This window comes from Mustela lutreola, chromosome 12, assembly GCF_030435805.1.
Source record: "Mustela lutreola isolate mMusLut2 chromosome 12, mMusLut2.pri, whole genome shotgun sequence".
Classification (NCBI taxonomy): domain Eukaryota; kingdom Metazoa; phylum Chordata; class Mammalia; order Carnivora; family Mustelidae; genus Mustela; species Mustela lutreola.
This window is the reverse complement of record NC_081301.1, coordinates 96,963,110-96,986,159: the sequence shown is the minus strand read 5'-3', so window position 1 is coordinate 96,986,159 and position 23,050 is coordinate 96,963,110. Positions and strand designations below refer to the sequence as shown.

Below are 23,050 nucleotides of genomic sequence, written 5' to 3'. Positions count from 1 at the left end.
CTCTCTCTGTGTCAAATAAATAAAATCTTTTTAAAAATAAAATAAAAATAAAAAAATATATATTTTTTTAAAAAGGAGAGTTTCTCCAAAGTAACATGTAAATCCCAATTTAATAATAGGTAATAGATAAATGCCATCCCTTTGTTGCAGGCTGACAGTATTGCTAAAACATAATAGTTAATCTACAAAATTAAAGATGGCCCATCTTCAAAGAATATCATATGTAGAGGAGCCTGGGTGGCTCAGTGGGTTAAGCCGCTGCCTTCGGCTCAGGTCATGATCTCAGGGTCCTGGGATCGAGCCCCACATCAGGCTCTCTGCTCAGCAGGGAGCCCGCTTCCCTCTCTTTCTCCTTCTGCCTGACTGCCTGCTTGTGATCTCTCTCTCTCTGTCAAATAAATAAATAAAATCTTAAAAAATAATCATATGTATCCAAATATGACTATACTACTATAAAAGTCATCTTAAAAATAGTAAAAGCTATGTTTATTTGTAAAGCATTTACATTTGTATTGTTTAAATATTAAATTTTAATTTAATAAAATAACACGAATACATGCTTTTTATGAAACAGTAATTCTTCTACACTAAGAAAACAGTGGAAAATGGAGTTTTCTTTAATGGTCTAATTACCTGAGAGTTAATATATGCTTAGAGTTAAACTATTCATTTTCAAAGATCTGTGACATCTCATAAACATCGGTTTGGGAAGCGGGACTTCCAGACCTTTCAAAGTCTCCGAGTTAAAACAACAACTCGAAAGCATCAGTGCGGGCTCCTCTTCCTACTCCTTGCAGGTGTCACCACCGGCTTTGATCTAAACAGTGTCGCAGCCCCCCAGCTCCACTGCCCGACACAGTAAACAGCCCTCCGCTTTGACCAAGCGCCAGTCCCCTTCCTGTCCCGCGGCCCATTCCAGCTTCCTCCGGGAAACCCCCACTCCTCAGCCAGTAGACCTCGACCACTGACTCTCTGCCTTGTCTCCTCAGACTAACTCTGTGGCCAGTGTGGCACGGCAGCTCGACAGCAGCCTTCCCTGTAAGCGGATTTAGTCCCATCACTAACGTGACATCTTTCCAAGGCTTCTACCTGCCTCTCTGCGGACCACGAGGCCTTTCTTCTCTGGCTGGTGGGAACATGAGCCACTCCCACCCCTCTGAGAGCCCTGAGAATGGGACTGTCCACTCTCCCGTGCGTCTGTCCCCGGCTTGAGTAGTGTGACAGACCAGCCCTCAGTCAAACTCCAAGGCCGGCGGAGACTGCAGGCCCTCTGCGTGTGTCCACGGCCCTCCGGTGCCACCCTCTTCTCCCCGGTGCCCTTCATCTCACCCTGGCTCTCGGCGCATCTGAGGCTCCTTCTAGGTGTCCTCCCACGCGGCAGTGCAAACTGCTTCCAGGGAGGCAGACAGTGCAGTCTGGGGCTCACCATGTCTTTTCTCTCCTCTCAGGGATCACTGTCCTAAGTTGCCTGCTTTCCACTGTGCAAAACCCCATTTTTATATATTTTATCTGGTTTTCTAGTTGTTTAAGGCAAAAGTGTAACCCTGGTCTCTGCGATTTCCCTGTGGTTGGAAGCAGAAACCCCCTTGGCCGCCTCTGCATAACTGGCATCCACGGGAAGTCTGCGAGTGTTCTCTGCGCATTGACTCTGCGTGAAAGTAGGGATGTGTCGTCCAGCTGTGGGTAACGGACCGAGTACACGTGGTTCCGCTAGGCTAGAGCCGTATCGTACAGTCAGAAGTTCTGCGTTTAAACCTTGACTCTGTTCATTGCCAGCTGTATGAACCATTTTGAGCTTCAATTTTCTTTTCTGTAAAATGAGGATTATCGTATCCTTCTCAGCTTCTTGTGAGGATAAAGAACAATTGCGTGTGTATTTCTAGCACAATGTCTGGCATACATGTATCCAATATATTACTGCTATTTTGATTTGCAAACCAGCATCAGAGTATTTTGTAAGACTGTAAAGTAGTCCCTTGACTACCTAGAAAACAGTCCTGCTGGTAGTAATGGTTGACTTTCTCAAGAAGATTTACGAAACATCAACTTCATTCACAACTGAATTCATTTCATGTGCCTGGTTGCAGAGTCAGGAGAAACGGGGTTTGAACAGTAATCCTGTCATTTCACTGCACGATCATCTTTAATTTCATTTCCTGCTGCTAATGACAGATATTTTGCTCGCTCTATCCTACAATTTGCTTTCATCCCAAGATGTTCCTCAAAATGACTCAACATTTAGGATTAATCACAGGCTCACTAATTAGTACCCAATACTTAAAACTCAGAACAGGAATGGACGATCACTCATACTGTAGAGTCATCACGAAGTAAGAGTCTGACAAAAAGAATGTTCTCCTTCATAAAAAAGCCATTGCACATGAGAGACAGGCTCTGCAGTGACCTGAAGAGTTCTGAGGACACTGCCTTCCCTTCCCCCTTCCAGACAAAAAGCCTGCACGTGTACTTTTGGGCGTAGTGGGTGGGGACCGTGCTAGACGGGCCTGCAGGGAGGCGCGCAGCAGCCTCCTTCCGCGGTGTGCAGATCACTTGCGCTCCGCGGCCATCAGGCTCAAGATGTCTGAGTGGGACATCTGGGAAGGAGTCAACCTGCCCTCCACCTCCTCCCGCTGCAAGAGGCCCTCTGCCCACATTAAAGATACAGTCCAACGGGATTGCTTTCTCCATGGCAATCGTGGTAGAAGAATTTGAGGTTGAAAAATTTAAGTTTGTGTGGGCAAAAATAGAGATCTCCAAGTATGTGAGTGAACTTACGAAAGCTATATACTTTTATGTCCACAAATAATACATTAATAATAACTAAAACACATAAGCTTACTCCATGCCAGGCAGTGTTCCAAGTCCCTTCTCTGCCTTACTCAATCCTCACCACACCGCCGTGTGGGGAGTACTATTATTATTCCAATTAAAAAAGAAAACAGACAGTGTATTTTTAGAGCAGTTTTAGGTTCATAGCAAAACTAAGTGGAAAGTACAGAGGATTCCTCTGTACCCTTTGTCCCACCCCAACACGCACAGACCCCCTCACCATCAACCCCCGCACCCGCCAGGACACTGGACACAGTGGATGAGCCCACACAGACACATTTGTCATCACCCACAGTCCGCAGTTCACCTTAGGGAGCACTCTTGGTGCTGGAGCTCTATGGGATGTGGATAAATGTATAAAGATATGCACCTGCCATCACAGGATCACACAGAGAATTTCTGCTGCTCAGTCACCCCCTTCTCTGTCCCAAGCCAACAACTCCTGATCTGTTCACTGTCTCCACAGATTGGCCTTTTCCAGAATGTCAAATTAGCGGCATCATGGCATGTCACCTTTTCAGATTAGCACCTTTCACTTAGTGATATACATTTAAGGTTTCTACACATCTTCATGGCCTGGCAGTCAATTTCTTCTTAGTGCTGGATAATAGTCTATTATCTAGAGGAATCACAGTTTAGTTACCAGTCACTTGCTGAAAGACATCAAACTTGCTTCCAAGGCTTTGCAGTTGTGAATGAAGCTGCCATGCATACTCACGTGCGGGTGTCGTGTGCATAGGTCTTTCAGCTCTTACGAGAACACCACGGAGTATGACTGCTGAACCATGTGCTAAAAATGTGGTTAGTTTCATACATTATTCCCATTTTATGGATTAGAAAATGAAGGCAAAGAGAAGTTAGATAATTTGCCTACAGTCACACAGCTGTTAGATAGCAGAGCTGGGCTCTGAATTCACACCATTCACTCCGGAATCTGTGCTCTCCACCACCACACACACAGCCTCTCAACAGGAAAGACTCAAACTGGATAAAAGAAATTTCAGTATCACTGTATGCATTTTAACTCTGCTACACTGATAATTCCTTAGCTTGCAAGAAACTTTTCAGGCCTCTCTATCCACAGCAAGATTTTAAAATTTGTTCTGCTTTGTGCACTTTGTTAATCCTTTATCCAAATCTTAAGTCACTGCTGCCCCAAAGACAAGAGTCAAGAACAAACTCCCTTTACACATTTTGGCCTCCTCCTTCTAACAGAAATGCAGCTGGTCCGACTGTATGGTCATGAATCCACACACACATGGACAGAGCAGTTGGCACTTACCAGCTCTATGATCTTAAGCACATTTGCCAACATCTCCGAGCCTCACATCTGCCCACAGTCATTGCAAAGGTGACCTGCAAGCCCGCGCACAGACTCATTCTGGGCCTGACCGTAATGGAATTCAGTCCCTCCTCAACAGAGCAGCCAGAGTGTCCTTGTTAACTGTAGCCAGGTCATGCTCCCCCTCTCTTCAAAACCCATCTAGCCAACCTGTTTCTAATTCAAACCAGCTCCCCTTCCCTGTTTCATTGTGCCCCTCAGGACTTTTGAAGAAAACACATCTAACATGGCACATAATTTACTGATTTATCCCTTTTATTGTCTGCCTTCCATGACCAGAAGGTCAGCTCCAGGAAGGCATAGAGTTTTGTCTACTTTGTCAGCTTCTGTATAAAACAGGGCCTGGCACACGGCAGGTCCTCAGTAAAGAGGTGCGGAAGGAATGCACAAATTCCTGTTCAGTCCAGGCAGCTGCCGCTACCACCCACTGTTTAATCTCACCAAACCTCAGCCTTTTCATCTGCAAAGGGGAAGCAGTAAGCATGCCTTCCCTATGCCAAGGCTATTGCTGAGACCACGGAATGACACGACGGCACCACCATGCGAAGGCAAGGAGTGGTACGTTCCTTATCTTAATGTTTCTGATCATATGTGTATCTCCAACTTCTTGCAGGTCTTCAACCTGACAGACGTGTGCTCCTTCTAATTCACTGAGGGGTGGGTCTGTTTAATTTCAACTCTGCCCAGATTTTCTCTGCTTTAGGATGGCTTCCCTAATACCAATTATCCATTCTCTTACATCCCCTTATCATGTAGGGCTGACTAAAGATTTACCTAGTGGCTCCGGTGTTATAAAACCTAGCTTCCTGATAACACACTAGTTTTTGTCCTTAAGGAATCTTTACGATTCCACATGTAATAAAAAAACAGGGCTCCTGGGTGGTTAAAGCCTCTACCTTCGGCTCAGGTCATGATCTCAGGGTCCTGGGATAGAGCCTCGCATCGGGCTCTCTGCTCAGCGGGGAGCCTGCTTCCTCCTCTCTCTCTGCCTGCCTCTCTGCCTGCTTGTGATCTCTGTCTGTCAAATACATAAATAAAATCTTTTAAAAAAATAATAAAAAAATAAACAAACAAAAAGCCCAATTTTTCTTTTTTAAAAATTTCTTTTTTCTTTTTTTAAGATTTTATTTATTTACTTGAGAGAAAGAGTAAGCCGGAGAGCACATGAGCAGAGGCAGAGGGAGAGGAAGAAGCTAACACCCCTCCTGAGCAGGGACCCAACACAGGGCTCGACCACCCCAGGACCCTGGGACCAAGAACTAAGCTGAAGGCAGATGCTTAACCAACTGATCCACCCAGGCAAACCCCCCTCCCCCCGCAAATATCTTTTAAATGGAAACATCCTCCCTTCTGAATCTGCACCTCAAAAATAAATGAGGAAACCAGATAAAATTCTTTTCCTCCTGAAATCACCCCTGGGGGCAGGCAGGCAATATTTTTTAAAAATGCTTTTTCTTTCTTGACATCACTCCAGCCTTTCTAGCAAGCTAAGTCCTCACAGAAAGGACTAAGGGCTGCCTTCTATATACTGATGTCTGACAGTTTGCTATGAACTTCACCGCTTCTGTGATCTCACACCTTGAATGCACCTCAGGGAAGGCCCCTGGGCTCTCAGGAGACTCATCACAGATCAGGGAAAAACAACACCAGAGCAGGATCTTCTTTTTCATCATTTAAAGAAACGTGTTGTTTGGTTCAGAGTCTTCAGAAAACACATTATGATAGAACAAATGGGTAAAATGTTAACAGTAGGGGTAGCAGATTTTTGCAAGCAAGGTTTCCACCATCCCTGTGCTCTCCCCACAGCCACCGAGGCTCATTCCTACAGATCTGAACCCACCCCACATCAGTGTCACCACCACAGATCCTTCGAACTCATCAAGATGTCAACAGTTACTGATTCAACACCCATCAAAAGGGTTTTCTTAAAAAACCAGACTGCTGGGCCTTACTCACAGAATTTCCACTTAGTAGATCTAGGTGGGGCTGAGAATCTGCATTTCTACCTGCTTTCCAGTGATGCTTTGAGAACTGCTGTATTAGGCAAGCCATTTGCATTTAACTAACAGCCAATGTTCATACAGGTCACTGTGAAGGTGTGTCTCCTGGGTTCTCTTCAGCTGGCAAATAATAAAACCTGCCTTTTACAATTTCTTAGTCGATCCTCACAAAATCCCAGAATGCATTAAGAAGCCCCACATCATCAATCAAACCTAGAAAAAGCTTCATATTCCTGGGTGAGACCTGGGTACTAATGTTGCTCCCCAAATCCTATTTTGGACCAAGTGATCACCTGGAATCAGGTCACTGCTCTGCAGGTGGGATCAGCAGGAAGAAAGACTCCCTACAGCAGCTACTTTTGGGTCAAGCACCAGATACCACACCCTTTTGGACAGCATAATTTGGAATCTCAACCAACAAATATTTGTTAATTATTCCTTTTACTAAGTATATAAATATTGTGGATACATAATTATGTTCACATTTAAATACATTTCTATGACATATTATTTAAAAAATTTTTTCAATTACAGGTAGTTCAAGTTCTTTTATAGGCACCATGAAAATGATTCTGAAATTCATATGGAGAGGGGAAAGACCTAGAACGGCCAACACGATACTTCAGGAGAACAAAGCTGGAGGACTGACACTAACCAACTTCAAGACTTACTACAAAACTACAGTAACCAAGTGTAGAATTGGCCAAAGCACAAAAATATACGTTTGTAGAACAGACAGCCCAGAAATAAACCCGCATAAACAAAGTCAAATGATCAAAGACAAAAGCAACACAATGGAGCAAAGACAGTCTCTTCAACAAATGGTGCTGGAACAACTGGACACCCACATAAAAAATAAACTAGACACAGACCTTACGCTCTTGATGAAAATTAACTCAAATGGATGGCAGACTTAACCATAAAATGTAAGACTGCAAATCTCCTAGAAGGTAACCCAGGAGAAACTGTGATGACCCTGTGTGTAGTAATGCCCATTTAGATACAACACCAAAGGCACAACCTATGAAGAAAATAATTAATAAGCTGGACTTGATTTAAAAATTCTGCTCTGCAAAGACAATGTCAAGAGAATGAGAAGATAAGCCAGAGACTGGGAGAAAATATTTGCAAAAGACAAATCTGATAATGACTTGTTATCCAAAATATACAAAAAAAAACCTCTTAAAATTCAACAGTAAGAGAACAAACAACCTAATTGCAGAAATGGGCCCAAGACCGTAACAGACACCTCACCAAAGAAGATATACAGATGGAAAATAAGCATGTGAAAAGATGCTTCACATAATATGCCACCAGGATGCAAATGAAAACACTGAGATACAGCTTCACACCTACTGGAACAACAAAACTGTGGAGCAAAGACAACACCAAATGCTGATGAGGATGTGGAGCCGACAGGAATTCTCATACACTGTGGGTGAGAATGCAGACTGGTACAGTCACTTTGGAAGGCAGTTTGGTGGTTTCTTAGAAAACTAAATATACTCTACAATCCAGCAATTGCATTTCTATTTTTCCAAAGGAGTTGAAAACTATGTCCACACAAAAACTTGCACATAGATGTTCACAGCAGCTTTATTCATAAAACTTGGAAGCAGCTAAGATTCTCTTCAATGGGTGAATAGATAAACTATGGTACGTTAAAATAATACAATATTATTCAGCACTAAAAAAAGTGAGCTACCAAGCCATGAAAAGACAGAGAAATCTTCAAAACCTGTCACTAAGTAAAAGAAGCCAATCTGAAAAGGCTACATGATATATGACTTAAATATATGACATTCCGAAAGAGGCAAAACTACAGAGGCAATAAAAAGATCAGTGGGGCTGGGGGAAGGAGGGAGCGATTAATAGGCAGAGCAGAGATTTTTAGGGCAGTGAAAATGTTCTGAGTATTATAATGATGGATAAAGTCATTATGTATTTGTCCAAATCTACAGGATGTCCAAATCCACAGAACATGAAGAGTGATCTCTAAGGTAAGCAGTCTGGGTAACCATGAGGTGTCAATGTAGGTTCATCATTGGTAACGAAGGAACCATTCTGGTGCGTGAGGTTGATCACATGTGCATGTGTGTGGGCAGGGGATATATGGGTAATGTCCGTCCCTTCCTCTCTAGTTTGCTGTAAACTTAAAACTTCCCTAAAAAAATAAAGACTTTTTAAAAATGGACACAAAAGCATAAAGAAAAATATAAATTGGATTCCATTTGAATCTAAAAATGACCTGAATATATGCTGTCTACAAAACCACACTTTAGAGTCAATGACACAGGCTGAAAGAAAAAAAGGTGTCAAAATAGATACCAAGTAAGCAGTAACCTAAATAGAGCCAAGATGGCTATATACTGTATAGAATAGAGTAAGACAAAAATTGTTACTATAGACACAATAAGGACATTTTACAATGGTTAGAAATCAATTCACCAGTAGGATATAATGACTAAATATCCATACACCTAAGAACAGAACTCCAGGGCGCCTGGGTGGCTCAGTCGGTTAAGCATCTACCTTCAGCTCAGGTCATGATCCCAGGGTCCTGGGATGGAGGCCTGTGTTGGGCTCCCCGCTCAGCCGGGAGTCCGCTTCTCCCTCTCCCTCTCCCTCTGCCCCTTCCCCCATTCGTGCTTTCTCTTTCTCTCAAACAAATAAAACCTTAAAAGAAAAAGAACAGAACCCCAAAATACACACAGTAGAACTGAAAACCTGAAGACAGCAATACACAGAGCAACAGAAATAGCTGGAGACTTCAGCATTCCACTTTCAATAACAAACAGACCAGCAAATAAACAGAAGACTTAAAGGATACTATAAACTACCTCGTTGTAGCAGACATCTACAGAACACTTTAAGCCCAACAAGAGCAGAATACACATTCTTCTCAAGTGCACAAAGAATATTCTTCATCTTAATCTCACAAAACAAACTGAGGGTTGCTGGGGGGAGGGGGTTTGGGAGAGGGGGGTGGGGTTATAGTAACAATTTTTGTCTTACTCTATTCTATACAGTATATAGCCATCTTGGCTCTATTTAGGTTACTGCTTACTTGGTATCTATTTTGACACCTTTTTTTAAGTGTGTAAACCTGGCGATTCACAGACCTGTACCCCTGGGGATAAAAATACATTATATGTTTATAAAAAATTATATATGTATGTATTTTTTTAAAAAAAGAATATTCTTCATAGTGGACCATATGCTAAGTCATAAAACAAACCTCGACAAATTAAAAAGAACTAAAACATACAAAGTACCTTCTTAGAAAGAAAGAAGAAAACTTAAATCAATAATCTACCATTTCACCCTAAGTAACGGGAAAAAGAGAATAAAATGAACCCAAGTAAGCAGAAAGTAGGAAATTAAAAAGAGTAGAGAGGAAATAAATAAAAGAAAGAGGACAAAAAATAATGGAGCCAATCAACAAACCCAAAATTTGATTCTTCCCAGGAGTGCCTGGGTGGCTCAGTGCTTGCCTTTGGCTAAAGTCATGACCCTGGAGTTCAGGGATCCAGCCCCTTGCTGGGTTCCCTGCTCAACAGTGAGTCTGCTTCTCTCTACTCTTCTGTCCCTCACCCTCTTCCTTCTCTCTCTCTCTTTTGCTCAGTCTCTCTCAAATAAGTAAAATCTATTAAAAAAACAAAATTTGGTTTTTTAATAGAGATCAAGAAAATTGGCAAATTTTTAGCTAGACTAACCAAGAAGAAACATTATTAAAGAGTAGAAAGGGACATTGGGGCGCCTGGGTGGCTCAGTGGGTTAAGCCGCTGCCTTCGGCTCGGGTCATGATCTCAGGGTCCTGGGATCGAGTCCCGCATCAGGCTCTCTGCTCGGCAGAGAGCCTGCTTCCTTCTCTCTCTCTCTCTGCCTGCCTCTCTGCCTACTTGTGATCTTTCTCTGTCAAATAAATAAATAAAAATTAAAAAAAAAAAGAGTAGAAAGGGACACTATAACTAACCTTATAGAAATAAAGAGGATAAGAAAATACTATGAAGAAAACTATGCAAAAAAAAAAAACATAAGATGAAATAAATTACTACATAAACAGAAACTACCAAAAAATAAGAAATAGAAAAATCTGAACAGATCTATAACAAGTAAAGAAATTAAATAATTTCAAAAACTTCACACAAAGAAAAACCAAGCCCAGACGGTTTTACTGGTGAGTTCTACCAAACATTTAAAAAAGAATTAATACCAACACTTTTCAAACTCTTCCAAAATATAGAAGAGGAGGGAACATGTCATAATTCATTTTATGAGTACAGTATTACACTGATACTAAAATGAGAAAGCTATCACAGGAAAAGAAATTGTTGACCAATGTCTCTTTTAAATACAGAGGCAAAATCCTCAGTGTTAGCAAACTGAATCCAACAGCATATAGAAAAGTATATATACACACCATGAGCAAGTGGAATTTATCTCAGGAATGCAAGGTTAGTTTAACATTCAAAAATCAATGTAACATATCAATATTAAGATCAATGTAATGTATCAATAATAAAAACAAAATCCATGCGATCATCTCAACAGACAGAAAAATCACCTGACAAAATCCAACATTCTCTCACAGTAAAAATATTCAATAAACTAGCAGTAGGAGGGGAATTTCCTCAACTTGATAAAGGGCACCTATGAAAAATCCACCACTAACATCATGATTCACAGAAAGATGGAGGGCTTTTTCCCAAGATCATGAATAAGGTAAGGATGTGCACTCTGACCATATCTACTGAACATTGTAATGGACGCTTCAGTCAGTGCGATAACGGAAGAACAAGGAGTGAAAGACTTCTGTACTGACAAGTAAAACTATTTCTACTTGTAGATAGGATGTTGTATTGAGAAAGTTCTAAGGAACTGACGAAAAAAAATACAGAACTGATAAGCAGGTTCAGCAAGTTGGCAAGATAGAAGATTGATACATAAACCCAATTTCATTTCTGTAGCTTGAATTAAAGTATAGTTTTATTTCTACAAACTGTTTAAAAATGCTCTTTTCAAGTTGAATCAGTTCCCTCTACTCCTAATTTTCTGAGAGTTTTTAATAATGTATCACTGTTTGCGCCAAATGCTTTTCTTCATCAATTGATATACATATATGATTTTTGTCTCTAACCTGTTGACACAGTGGATACTCTGAATGATTTTTAAATATTGAACCATCCTCGTACCTTCTCTCAGCACTGCTTTAGAGGGCCCACAGATTTTTTTTAAAGATTTATTTATTTATTTGACAGAGATGACAAGTAGGCAGAGAGGTGGGGGGAAGCAGGCTCCCTGCTGAGCAGAGAGCCCGGTGTGGGGCTCAATCCCAGGACCCTGAGACCATGACCTGAGCTGAAAGCAGAGGCTTATTAACCCACTGAGCCACCCAGGCGCCCCAGGCCCACAAATTTTTGATATGTTGAGATTTTGTTCAACTCAATGTATCTTCCCCAAGACAAGCACATCCAGTCTTGTCACTTTTATTTAACACACTATGGAGGCCAGAGCAATAATACGAGAAAAAGTAAAGGACTTTCATACTGGAAAGGAAAAAGTAAAATTATGTTTATTCAAGGATGACATATTATCTACATAGAACATCTGATGCAATCCACAAAAAAACCTATTAGAAATAGTAAGCCAAGGGGCACCTGGGTGGCTCAGTAGGTTAAAACCTCTGCCTTCGGCTCAGGTCATGATCTCAGGGTCCTGGGATCGAGCCCCACATTGGGCTCTCTGCTCAGCAGGGAGCCTGCTTTCCCCCTTCTCTCTCTGACTGCCTCTCTGCCTACTTGTGATCTCTGTCTGTCAAATAAACAAATAAAATCTTTAAAAAAAAAGAAATAGTAAGCCAATTTAGCAGGGCTATGGTATACATATCAATATATAAAAATTGATCACATTCTTATACAATGAGGACAAATAACAAAATTAAAATTAAAAACACACATTAGCATGGAAAAATATGAAGTATTTAGGGATATATCCGAAAAAAGAGATAAGCTTGTATACTGAAAACGATAAAGCACTACTAAGAAAAATGGGTGGGGAGGGGCTCGATCTACCGTGTTCATAGTTCAGAAGACTAGTTAAGATACCAGTTTTCTCCCTAATGACCAAGAGAGCCATCACAATCCCAACCAAAATCCCATAAAGCTTTTTGTAGAAATTGAAAGCCAATCACGAAACATATGGAAATACAAAGGATCCCCTGTAGCCAAAACACCACTGAAAAAGAAGAAAAAGTTGTCCATCTAACACTACTTAACTTCCAACAGCAGTAATAAAAACAGTGAAGTAGGAGCTTAAAGCCAGATAAATGGAGCAATGGGACAAAAAAGAAGCTCCAAAAATACACCCACACCTGCAGGACAACTGATTTTTGACAAAGATGCAAAAGCAAGATAAAATAAATTACTAAAGAAAACAAGGCAGACAGAGAACAGTACATGCAGGTAACTCCATTTACATGAAGTAAATCAAATGCCCCTTCAGCATCTCTTCTCTGCTCCATCGCTGAGCTAATTGGAACTGATTCCAAAGACACTAACCATTTGTCCCGATTAGATCAGCTGCCATTCTCCTTACGGGCAAAATCTCCAACAGATATTGGCAGAATCCACAGTGTACTTTCTTCCGAATCTCTCCCCAGAACCAGCCAATACTGCATAAGTAAAGCAGCCCTTCAAGTTATCAAGTCCATCATAGAAGATCACGAGGATCAGGGCCTCATTATCTCCGGCACCAGACCCTGTAGTATCTCTAGCTCACCTGTAAGAACACTCAGTGGCTGAGGATGAAGCTCTGTCAGGAACCTGAGCAACAAATACCACCGGTATCCCTCAGCACCCTGCTGTTCTAATACCTCACATACTGACACCCAACCCCACTGAAACCAAATTGTTCACTGTAACTGATCTATGCAGTGCATTTTTTTAGTATTCTAGTAGATAAGGATAGCCAAAATCTTTTTGCTTTCACTTAGGAAGAATTAAGATCCATCTGGACAGTTATGCCCTGGGACTTCTCAGAGTCCTTCTTACTGTTATAAACCTTAAAAGCTGATTCGGACGACAGAAGGTTTTCTGCAGGCTCTACTTTGTTCCAGGATGGAAATGATCAGCTCTTCTGCTCCGCTTCTCAGACTCTTCACAGGAAGGGAATGTTCATCTGTTAAAACTTTTGCCTTTAAAGGGACATAAAACCTCCGAAGAAAAACTGCAGTGTGTTCAAACTCAGGTTGGATACTCAGAGCCCCTGATCTCGGGACCAGGACTAGATTTGGATCCAGGGAGACCTTGAGGCTTCCTGAACATGCCTAAACCTAAAACTGAACCCCAATGACGAGGTTTTCTTGGACTAGCTGACTGCCGTCAACACTGGATCCCAAACTTTCTCCTACAGCTCAACCTCTATTGCTTTACTGAAAAATCAACAAACCTGACCCTGTTATTTGGAAAGATCAGAATGACAGAGCTTTTGCGACTTCAAGGAAAAGCCTAATAAGGCCCCTGCCTTTGGACATCTTAACCATCAACTTCCCTTTCTCCTCTTTGTCTGTGAGAAGGAAGGAATGCCCCCTGGAGCGCTCACCCCACTGGGGACCCTCATCGCCCTGTAGGGCATTACAGCCAACAACGGGACCCTGACTATGGCTCGAGTATAACCCCCCTCGCCTCCCAGCCATTCCTGCCGCTGCCCTCGTAGTCAAGGCCACTGCAGAAACAGTCACAGGGTCCCCTCTAACCTGCCCCATGCAGTAGAAGCCCTCCTGAATTCTCCTCACACTCAGTGATTTTCAGCCCGTCACCTCACCTCCTGACATCCTCCTGCTAAATGCTGCCCATGTTACTCTTCCTCACTGCATAGACTTAACCCTGTTACACTTCTCCCCTCCCTCGTGACTGCTTAATGCTGACAGATCACCTTTTGACACCCTGTGACAATTTACAGGAATTTCTCTGCAGATCAAATGCAGATTTTTAATGGGTTACTGATGGTTCTTATTTAAAGGGAAACTGTTAAATATCGTGCTGGGTCGGCCAGGGGAACTCCCTTTGAAGTCACTGAGGCAGCACGTTTACCTTTGGCTACTTCAGCCAAACAGGCTGAATTATACCCTGACTTGATACCCTAGCCAAGGGTAAAATAACAAGCATTTACATCAAGAGCTGGTATGCTTTCCAGCAACTCTTGACTTTGAAATACTATAGAAACAGTGAGGTTTACCTTCAATGGAGATAAAATTTTAAATGGCTATATCCAAAATTTATTACATGACATATTTCCACTGGCTGCTCTGGCCATTATTAACATTCCTGGACATTCTGCATATGACTCCCTGGAGGCCAAAGGAAACCACCTCACTTATATTTTGGGTGAGGGGGAGCTGCTCTCAAGGAAACCAACAGGCAGACCTCTATCATGGGCCAAAGGAATAATTTGATAATTATTATAATTCTAATTAATTTGATAATAAATGATAATTTGGAAAAACTAACCCAAGATCTCAAAAATTGGCCCCAGAAAAGGAAAAACAATATTGTAAATCTAATAATTGTTGGTTTGATTAAAAGGGAGAACTCTGGTTTGGGCCAAATAACAATCTGTCCACCAGAAGTTCCAAAATTCCCAGTACTTACCACTGTACATGCTTTAAACCACTGATCTCCTGACACCGTAACAGCATTCACAAACCAGTACTGGGGAGGGAAGAGCTAATAGGGCCACAGAAAGTGCCTACTTTGCTTGTCCCACCCATTCCGAGCCCAGTTCGGGGGAAACTGCTCTGCTCCCAGACTCTGGAGCACCTGCTGGGCCACTCCAGTTTGCCAAGGGGATCCCCTGCAGCCTCCCTATCTCAGGGACAGACAGACATTTCCGTCGTGGTCTGTATGTTTGGTCACCGGACCAAAACATTCCCTTGTAGACAGGCCACTGCTTCTCGTGTGGCTAAAATTCCGTGAGAAAGAGAATCCCTACCTGGGGACCCCTCTCCAATGTCCCCGCATCAGGGAACCCCTTTTATTGGGCAGGAGCTTCAGCAGATCTGCCTTGTCGGCGGGCGCTATGACACTTACCCTGTGTCCACCATCCTCAGTGCTCAGAGTTTGTTGCACTCACTGATGGTGTCACGGAGTCTCTGCTGGGAACATGTGTGGAGACCATAATATAATTTGTAGTTGCCATATTACTTTTTCTGTTGTGTATAATTATTTTTAAGTTTTGCATTTTTAAAAATAGGTTCCACATGCAACATGAGGGCTTGAACTCACAAACCTGAAATCAGGTCCTGAGATCAAGTGTTGGACCTTCCACCAACTGAGCCAGGTGCCCCAAGTTTTGCCTTTTATTGCCTGTTAAACTTTTGCAAAAACGATGTGCCCAATAAGGTGACACTAGCTCATGCTTCAAGATGATTTCCAATACTTACAACCTTGAGAAGACAGAATTTAGATGGGAAATACCTGAGAGTTTCTCCCTCCTCACCTTCCTTGTTACTCAACTATGGCCTTAAGTGCTTTCCAAATGCTAAGCACCTTCCCTCTGATATAGGACAGGACAACCAGGGAAAGTCCTCCCTGGCACCAAGGGACAAAGCCACTAAATACAGAAAACCTGACTCGGAACCAGCGCTGCTTTGGGGGAAAGATGTCGATGAAAAGAGGGAAATGAGGGGCACCTGGGTGGCTCAGTTGGTTAAGCATGTGCCTTTGGCTCAGGCTGAATCCAACAAACTGACTACATGAAAAGGGCAAAACATCATGATCACATGGGGTTAATTCCAATGCAAGGCTGATTCAACATTGTAAAGCAATCAATGTGATTCATCATATTAATGGACTCAATGAAAAAAAGACAGGATTGGGATTCTGCAGCTCAGTCAGTTAAGTGTCTGCCTTTAGCTCATGACCTGGGGAGCGTGCCTCCCCGCTGCCCCCCACACACCTCCCCCTGCTTGTGCTTTCTCCTGCTCTCTGTCAAATAAATCAAATCTTTAAAAATAATAATAATAAAATTAAAAAATAAAAAAGATAGGATTATATTAATATATGCAGCAGAAAGTTCAAAACCCATTCATGATAAAAACTCTCAAAAAACTTAGAAGGGAACTTCCTTAATATATTAAGACTATTTTTAAAAATCACAGCTAACATCATATTAAATAGTGAGGTAAGTTTTCTCCCTAAATGAGGCAAGGATGTCCTCTCTCACCACTTCTAATTCAACTTCATAATAAAAGTCCTAGCTAGTATAATCACACAAGGAAAAAAAAAAATAAGAGGTACACAAAAGAAATACAACTGTCTTTATTCACAAACAACATAACTGTCTATGCAGAAAACCCCAAAGAATCTACCAAATAATTCCTGTACATAATAAGTGAATTTAGCCAAGTTGAAAAGTACATGATCGTGATCTAAAAGTCAACTGCTTTTCTATATGCCAGCAATGAATACTTGGAATATGAATTTTATTTTATTTATTTATTTATTTATTTTTTAAAGATTTTTTCTTTATTTATCTGACAGAGATCACAAGTAGGCAGAGAGGCAGGCAGAGAGAGAGGAGGAAGCAGGCTACCTGCAGAGCAGAAAGCCCGATGTGGGGCTCGATCCCAGGACCCTGGGATCATGACCTGAGCCGAAGGCAGCGGCTTAACCCACTGAGCCACCCAGGTGCCCCGGAATATGAATTTTAAAAAACAACACATTTATAATAGCAGTCCCCAAAATGAAGTTCCTAGGTGCAGAGGTAACAAAATAATGTACAGAATCAGCGTTCTTGAATCGGAAGACCCAACATACTAAAGATGTCAATTCTCCCTTAGCTTCATGCAATTCCTACTGAAGTCTCAGCCAGCTTTTTGGAAACATACTTAACCTTATTCTAACATTTATATGAACAAGTAAAGGTATGAGAACAGCCAAGTCAATTCTAGAAAAGGAGAACCAAGCTGGAGGACTCATACTACCTGATTTCAGGACTTACATAAAGCAATGACCACAAAGGGGCAAAAGAATGGACTCATCCATCAACGGTACATAACAGAGCTTAGAAACAGACCCACAAAAACACAGTCCATTTTGACAAAGGTGCCAAGACAAATCAATAGAGAAAAAACAGCCATTCAACAATTGATGCCAGACACTGGAAGTACATAGGCAAGAAACTAAACCTCACACAAATATTAACTCGAAACAGATCACTGACCTATATGTAAAATGCAGACACTATAAAATTTCTAGAAGAAAACACAGGGGGAAATCTGCATGATCTTGGGTTTGGTGATGAGTTTTAAGTACAAAGCAAAAGCAAATTTATGAACAAAGAAACTTTCAAGTTGGATTTAATTAAAATGAAAACCCTGAACTTTGTGAAAGCCACTGAAGAGGATGAGAAGACACACTGGGAGAAAATATCTGCAAATCCCACATTTGATAAAGGACATGCACCCAGTGCATATTTCAAGAACTTTTAAGGCTGAATAATAAGAAAACTCAATTTTTCCAAATTGGCACAATGAGAGAGAGGGTAAGGGGAGAGGGCGGGGGTGGGAAGGAGAACATGGTGGCAGGAAGGACAGGTTCCAGGATAGAGAGAAGATGAATTTAACATTTGCAGGAGGACTAACTACTACTGTTTCCTGCTCATATATTGGTTGGGTAATTAGAGATAATATAGGTATCTACATATAGTATTTCTATTTAAGACAAAAACCTGAAAGGCCATCAGTGTTTATAAATTGTGGTTGCTGTAGTATTTTTCTTATAGAAAAGAAACTGGTATTAATTTGAATTCTTTTGAGAGTAAGAAATGGTTGTGCAAATTCTAACACATTCTAATATTTCTCATGGAATACAAACCAGTTATGTTTCCACCAAGTTAGGTTTACATGTACTGAGCTGGAAAATTGACTGTAATACAGTGATAAGTTAAAAAACAAAAGCAAATGCAGGGTAATAATTTTAGTCTAGCTACATTTATCACTACAAATTTTCAAAATGATAGAAAAATGCATTTGTGAATTAGAAACATAGGGCGAAACTGGCAGCACACGGGTCAATCGGCTAACACCAGTTTTAAAAGATTTACATTTGGACCAAGAAAGCAAGTGTTTGTCTTATTTTATTCCTTTATACACTTCTGTATTGTTTGAGCTTTACTTTGAAATTAAAAATAAAACCTTGTTATTTTACTTTAATGAAACAAAAAAAATGGGCAAAAGATCTGAACAGATACCTTATTAAAGATCTACAGATGAAAATAAGCATATAAAAAGATTCTCATTTCGGGGAAGCTAGTTAAAAACATAATGATATACCATTATACATCTACTAGAATAACAAAAAACAAAAACTCAAGAAAACCAGCAATATCAAATGCTGTCATGATGGAGAGCCACAGGAACCCTCTTTCCCTGCTGGTGGGAATGAGTGCGGCCCGGTAGTACCATTCAGAAGGCAGCTACAGTGATGGATACGTGATGCTATCCATCTGTCAAAACCCCCAGAACTATTTTAGAGCATGAAGAATAAACTTTAATGCAATATTTTATTTTATTTTTTTTAAAGATTTTATTTATTTATTTGACAGAGAGAAATCACAAGTAGATGGAGAGGCAGGCAGAGAGAGAGAGAGAGGGAAGCAGGCTCCCTGCTGAGCAGAGAACCCGATGCGGGACTCGATCCCAGGACCCTGAGATCATGACCTGAGCCGAAGGCAGCGGCTTAACCCACTGAGCCACCCAGGCGCCCTTTAATGCAATATTTTAAAATGCAAATTAAAAAATCAACTGTGGAGTGAAGAGAAGGGGAAGGCAGACTATGACAAAAGAATTTCATTGTATTATGGGACACTCGGGTGGCTCAGTCAGTTAAGTGTTCAGCTCCTGATTTCAGCTCAGGCCAGTCTCAGGGCCATGGGATTGAACCTGAGTCAGGCTCCATATGCAGCGTGGAGACTGCTTCAGATTCTCTCTCTCCAGCCCTGCCCTTCCCTTGCTCATGTGTGCACATGCTCGCTTTCTCTCTCTCTCAAATAAATGAATACATCTTTTTTAAAAAAAGAATTTAATTGTATTTCAAATATATAAATATATGACATAAACCCACAGGAGAAAGGGACCTGTGTAGTTTGGAAAAGACTGGAAACTGAAAGACAAAACAAAAGGAACTATACCTTCCCACTAGAGTTGAAACACTGTTTCTCATGGAGGTGCTGGTTAATGATTTTGATAGTGAACACATATAATGGGGCTGAAAAAATAAGTAAAAACATGGTGAATGGCAAAAGCCAGGTTTTTCACTGCTGGGAGTGGGAGGTTACAGATAACCGGTAAGTAAAGGGGCAAAGGCTAGAATGAACTGTGGAGTTCTGAATGAGAGTCTGAGACATCATTGGGAACTTCTATTTAGCTTACTACAGAAACTGATGAGTAAAAGTAAAAATAATAGAAATGTATGCACACACAGGTAAATAAATATACATATGTTTATTTCCTAGCTCTTCTCACTCATAGGATCTAAAAACAATGACAGCCCAGTAGCAATGAGCACATCAGAGCAAATCCTGGATTTTAATACCATTCTCCAGTAAAAAGATCCAGAGACCCTGCTTCTCTCCCTTTCCTTCTGCCCCTACCCTTGCTCACATGCTCTCTAAAATAAATAAATAAACCTCTAACAAGATAATTTTAGAAGGGCGCCTGGGTGGCTCAGTGGGTTAAAGCCTCTGCCTTCGGCTCGGGTCATGATCTCAGGGTCCTGGGATGGAGAGCCCCCGCATCGGGCTCTCTGCTCAGCAGGGAGCCTGCTTCCTCCTCTCTGCCTGCCTGCATCTCTGCCTACTTGCGATCTCTGTTAAATAAACAAATAAAATATTTTTTTTTAAAAAGATAATTTTAGAGACCACAAAGATAGATTTTTGGGGTTACAATTTTCTAGGTGTCCATTCTAATGGACATTAAAGGAAATGATTTCCGAGAGAGAATAACATTATAACTTCTTAGAAATTAAGCCAAAGAACTATCAAAGCATTGACATTTTTTTTTTTTTTTTTTTTTTTTTTTGACAGGCAGAAATCACAAGTAGACGGAGAGGCAGGCAGAGAGAGAGGAGGAAGCAGGCTCCCTGCTAAGCAGAGAGCCCGATGCGGGACTCGATCCCAGGACCCTGGGATCATGACCTGAGCCGAAGGCAGCGGCTTAACCCACTGAGCCACCCAGGCGCCCCAAAGCATTGACATTTTTATGGAACAAGCATAAGTTACGTCTCTTAGATCAACTATAAAAATACTTCAGACCTAAAAATCTTCAGTTGTGCTCATTTATTTTCCTAGAGTTTCCTATTTTCTAACACAAAAGCTACTTTTATATTTTTAATTGCAATTTTTAAAAAAGATTTTTAAAACTTTATTCATTTGAGAGAGAAAGAGAGACAGAGAGAGCACAAGCAAGGGGAGAGGCAGAGGGAGAGGGAGAAGCAGACTCCCCTCTGAGCAGGGAGCCCAGCGTGGGGCTAGATCCCAGATCCTGAGATCATGACCTGAGCCTAAGGCAGACATTTAACCATCTGAGCCACCCAGGCATCCCACACAAAGTACTTGTTACAACCTTAATTGAGATTCAAGAGTTTTTAGAATTTTCCAACCACTATTTTGTTACAAATTAAACTCAGTGAGAAACACAGTTCCTCCTCATGTTAACATTCAGAGGCTGTACAGTTTTATTGTTCAATCTGCAATTACCTTGTTTTATTGGTTTTTCCCCCCTATTTCTGTAAGATCAGGGACCTTCTTTGCCTTCCTCATCCATATATCCCCTCCACTTAACATAAGACCAGATACTAAAAAGTGTTCCTATGTATTTACTAACAAATGGGTGATTTTAGTCATAGAAAGGAAAGTGATTAGGAGTTTAATAGTCCATGCCCTCTAATTTATGAAAAATATAAAAGGTGGCTCCTTATTATTTTTATGGATTTTTTTACTGCCTCACACAGAGTAGATTCTCAAAAATAAATTGCATATGTTTTGAAAATGAAAATGACATTGAATATTATAGCACGATTGGAACTCACAAATCTGCCCTAAAAACAGTGAAGGAGAAAGAGAACAGTAGAAAAACAGTCGTCTTAGTATTCTCCAAGGGTTTTCTACCCACTGTCTCAGATAAAACCCTGGAGACACTGCCCCATCTTCAAGATGAGCAAAGTGAGAATCCTCCAGGCATTCCAAGGCCCAAAGTCAAGCAAGTGTTGGAACTGAGATTAGAAGATCAGTTCTTCCTTAAACCCAAACCCGCATTATTTCCTCTACTCCGTGCTGCCTCACAGGAACCAGAAAAAAATAACCTATTGTTTTTTTTCCAGTAACAACACATTAAGCGCATTAAAAGACAGAGTTTATATCTGCAAAGAAAAATTTTGATTATTCAACTTTTTAGAAAAGGTGAGTAGACTAAATGATTCAATGTATCTCTTGGTAAGACTGAAGCGATGTGAGAAAGAACAGCTGAAGCCACTAGAGAAGAGACACCCCAACGTGTACATTTTCACACCTACTGCACAGCTTACTTCAAAGCTAAAGAAAATCTTCCGATTCTGAGGCATTTTTCGTTGGCAAAAAGGATGAGATGTGCCTTAAAGAAAACCGTAATTTAGTGTCTGTCCTCAGGATAATTTCCAAATTTCTTTTTTTTTTTTTTTTTTTTAAGATTTTATTCATTTATTTGACAGAGATGACAAGTAGGAGAGAGGCAGGCAGAGGAGGAAGCAGGCTCCCCGCAGGACCCTGAGGTCATGACCTGAGCCAAAGGCAGAGGCTCAACCCACTGAGCCAGGCAGGCGCCCCCGTTTCCAGATTTCTGGCTGACACTCTCCTGTGACCCTGAAGGAGACTGTTGGTTACAGCAGAGCGACGCGGCAGGGCGCGCAAATGTCTGAGCCAGACGGGCGGCCTCGGGTGAGCAGTGGCTTCCAGGGCTGCGGTCTGACGCGAACTTGAAGAGAGCCGCCTGGGGCCTGGATTTTTCTGTGAGGGTCAGAGGAGCGTGGAAGGAGGCGCCACGCACCCTGGAGGGAAGGGAGGCGGGGAGCACCCCGAGAGCGCTTTCCCAGACCTAGCGCGCCCTCTCAGGACCCCCGCAAGGCCCGCGGCGGCGTCCCCGCCAGGCCAGGGGAGAGATGCAGCCCCTGAGCGCCGGCGTGGCACCCCCGCGGGCACCTGGAGGTCCCCGCTTCTGGGGTGCCTGCACCTCGGGACCCTCGAGGGGGAGAGTCCCCGCACCCGAGGACACCCACACCTGGGGGCACCCTGCACCTGGCGACACCCACACCTGGGGATCCCCGCTCCTGGGGACCTCGGCAGCTAAGAACACCCACACGTAGGGGTCTCCGCACCTGGGAACACCCACACCTGGGGACACCCACACCTGGGGAGCCTCCGTACCGGAGACCCCCGCATCTGAGGACACCCACACCAGGGAGCCCCTGCACGTGAGGGCCCAGCACCAGGGCCGAGGGGCGGCGCGGTCCCAAGGCGCCCGCGGCGGGGTCGCGCGCAGGGTGCTCCGGGGCGGCAGACGGCGGGCTTGGGTTTCCATCCCGGCGTCAGCTCGCCGGGAGCCGATGGCGGAACGACCCCCGCCCCACGTCAGCCCCCCCTGCTCCTCACCCGCTTTCCACCCGCGGCGGACGCGGCCGGGGCGGCACAGCGCCGACCTCCATCTCTCCCGAGACCCGCCAGGCCCACCGGCCCGCCCTCCGCGCCCTGCCGCACTCACCGCGCAGAGAGGACGCTTCCGCAGCCGCCGGCGCCGCCGCCCCGCGCCGCGCCCCCAGCTCCCCCCTCAACCGCCCGCTCCCGCCCC

General features: G+C 42.6%; 1 protein-coding gene across 2 annotated transcripts in view; it reads right to left on the bottom strand.

The window, feature by feature from the left end:
• The window catches only part of PTPDC1 (protein tyrosine phosphatase domain containing 1), a 53,363-nt gene extending 30,313 nt beyond the window's left edge, over window positions 1–23,050 (bottom strand). The window contains exon 1 of one of the 2 annotated variants that reach the window (XM_059141896.1): window positions 22,964–23,050. The gene's annotated coding sequence lies outside the window, so the exon portion shown is untranslated. Of the gene's footprint in view, window positions 1–22,854; window positions 22,904–22,963 lie in introns of those variants that run through there. The other variant, XM_059141897.1, reaches the window with a different exon arrangement.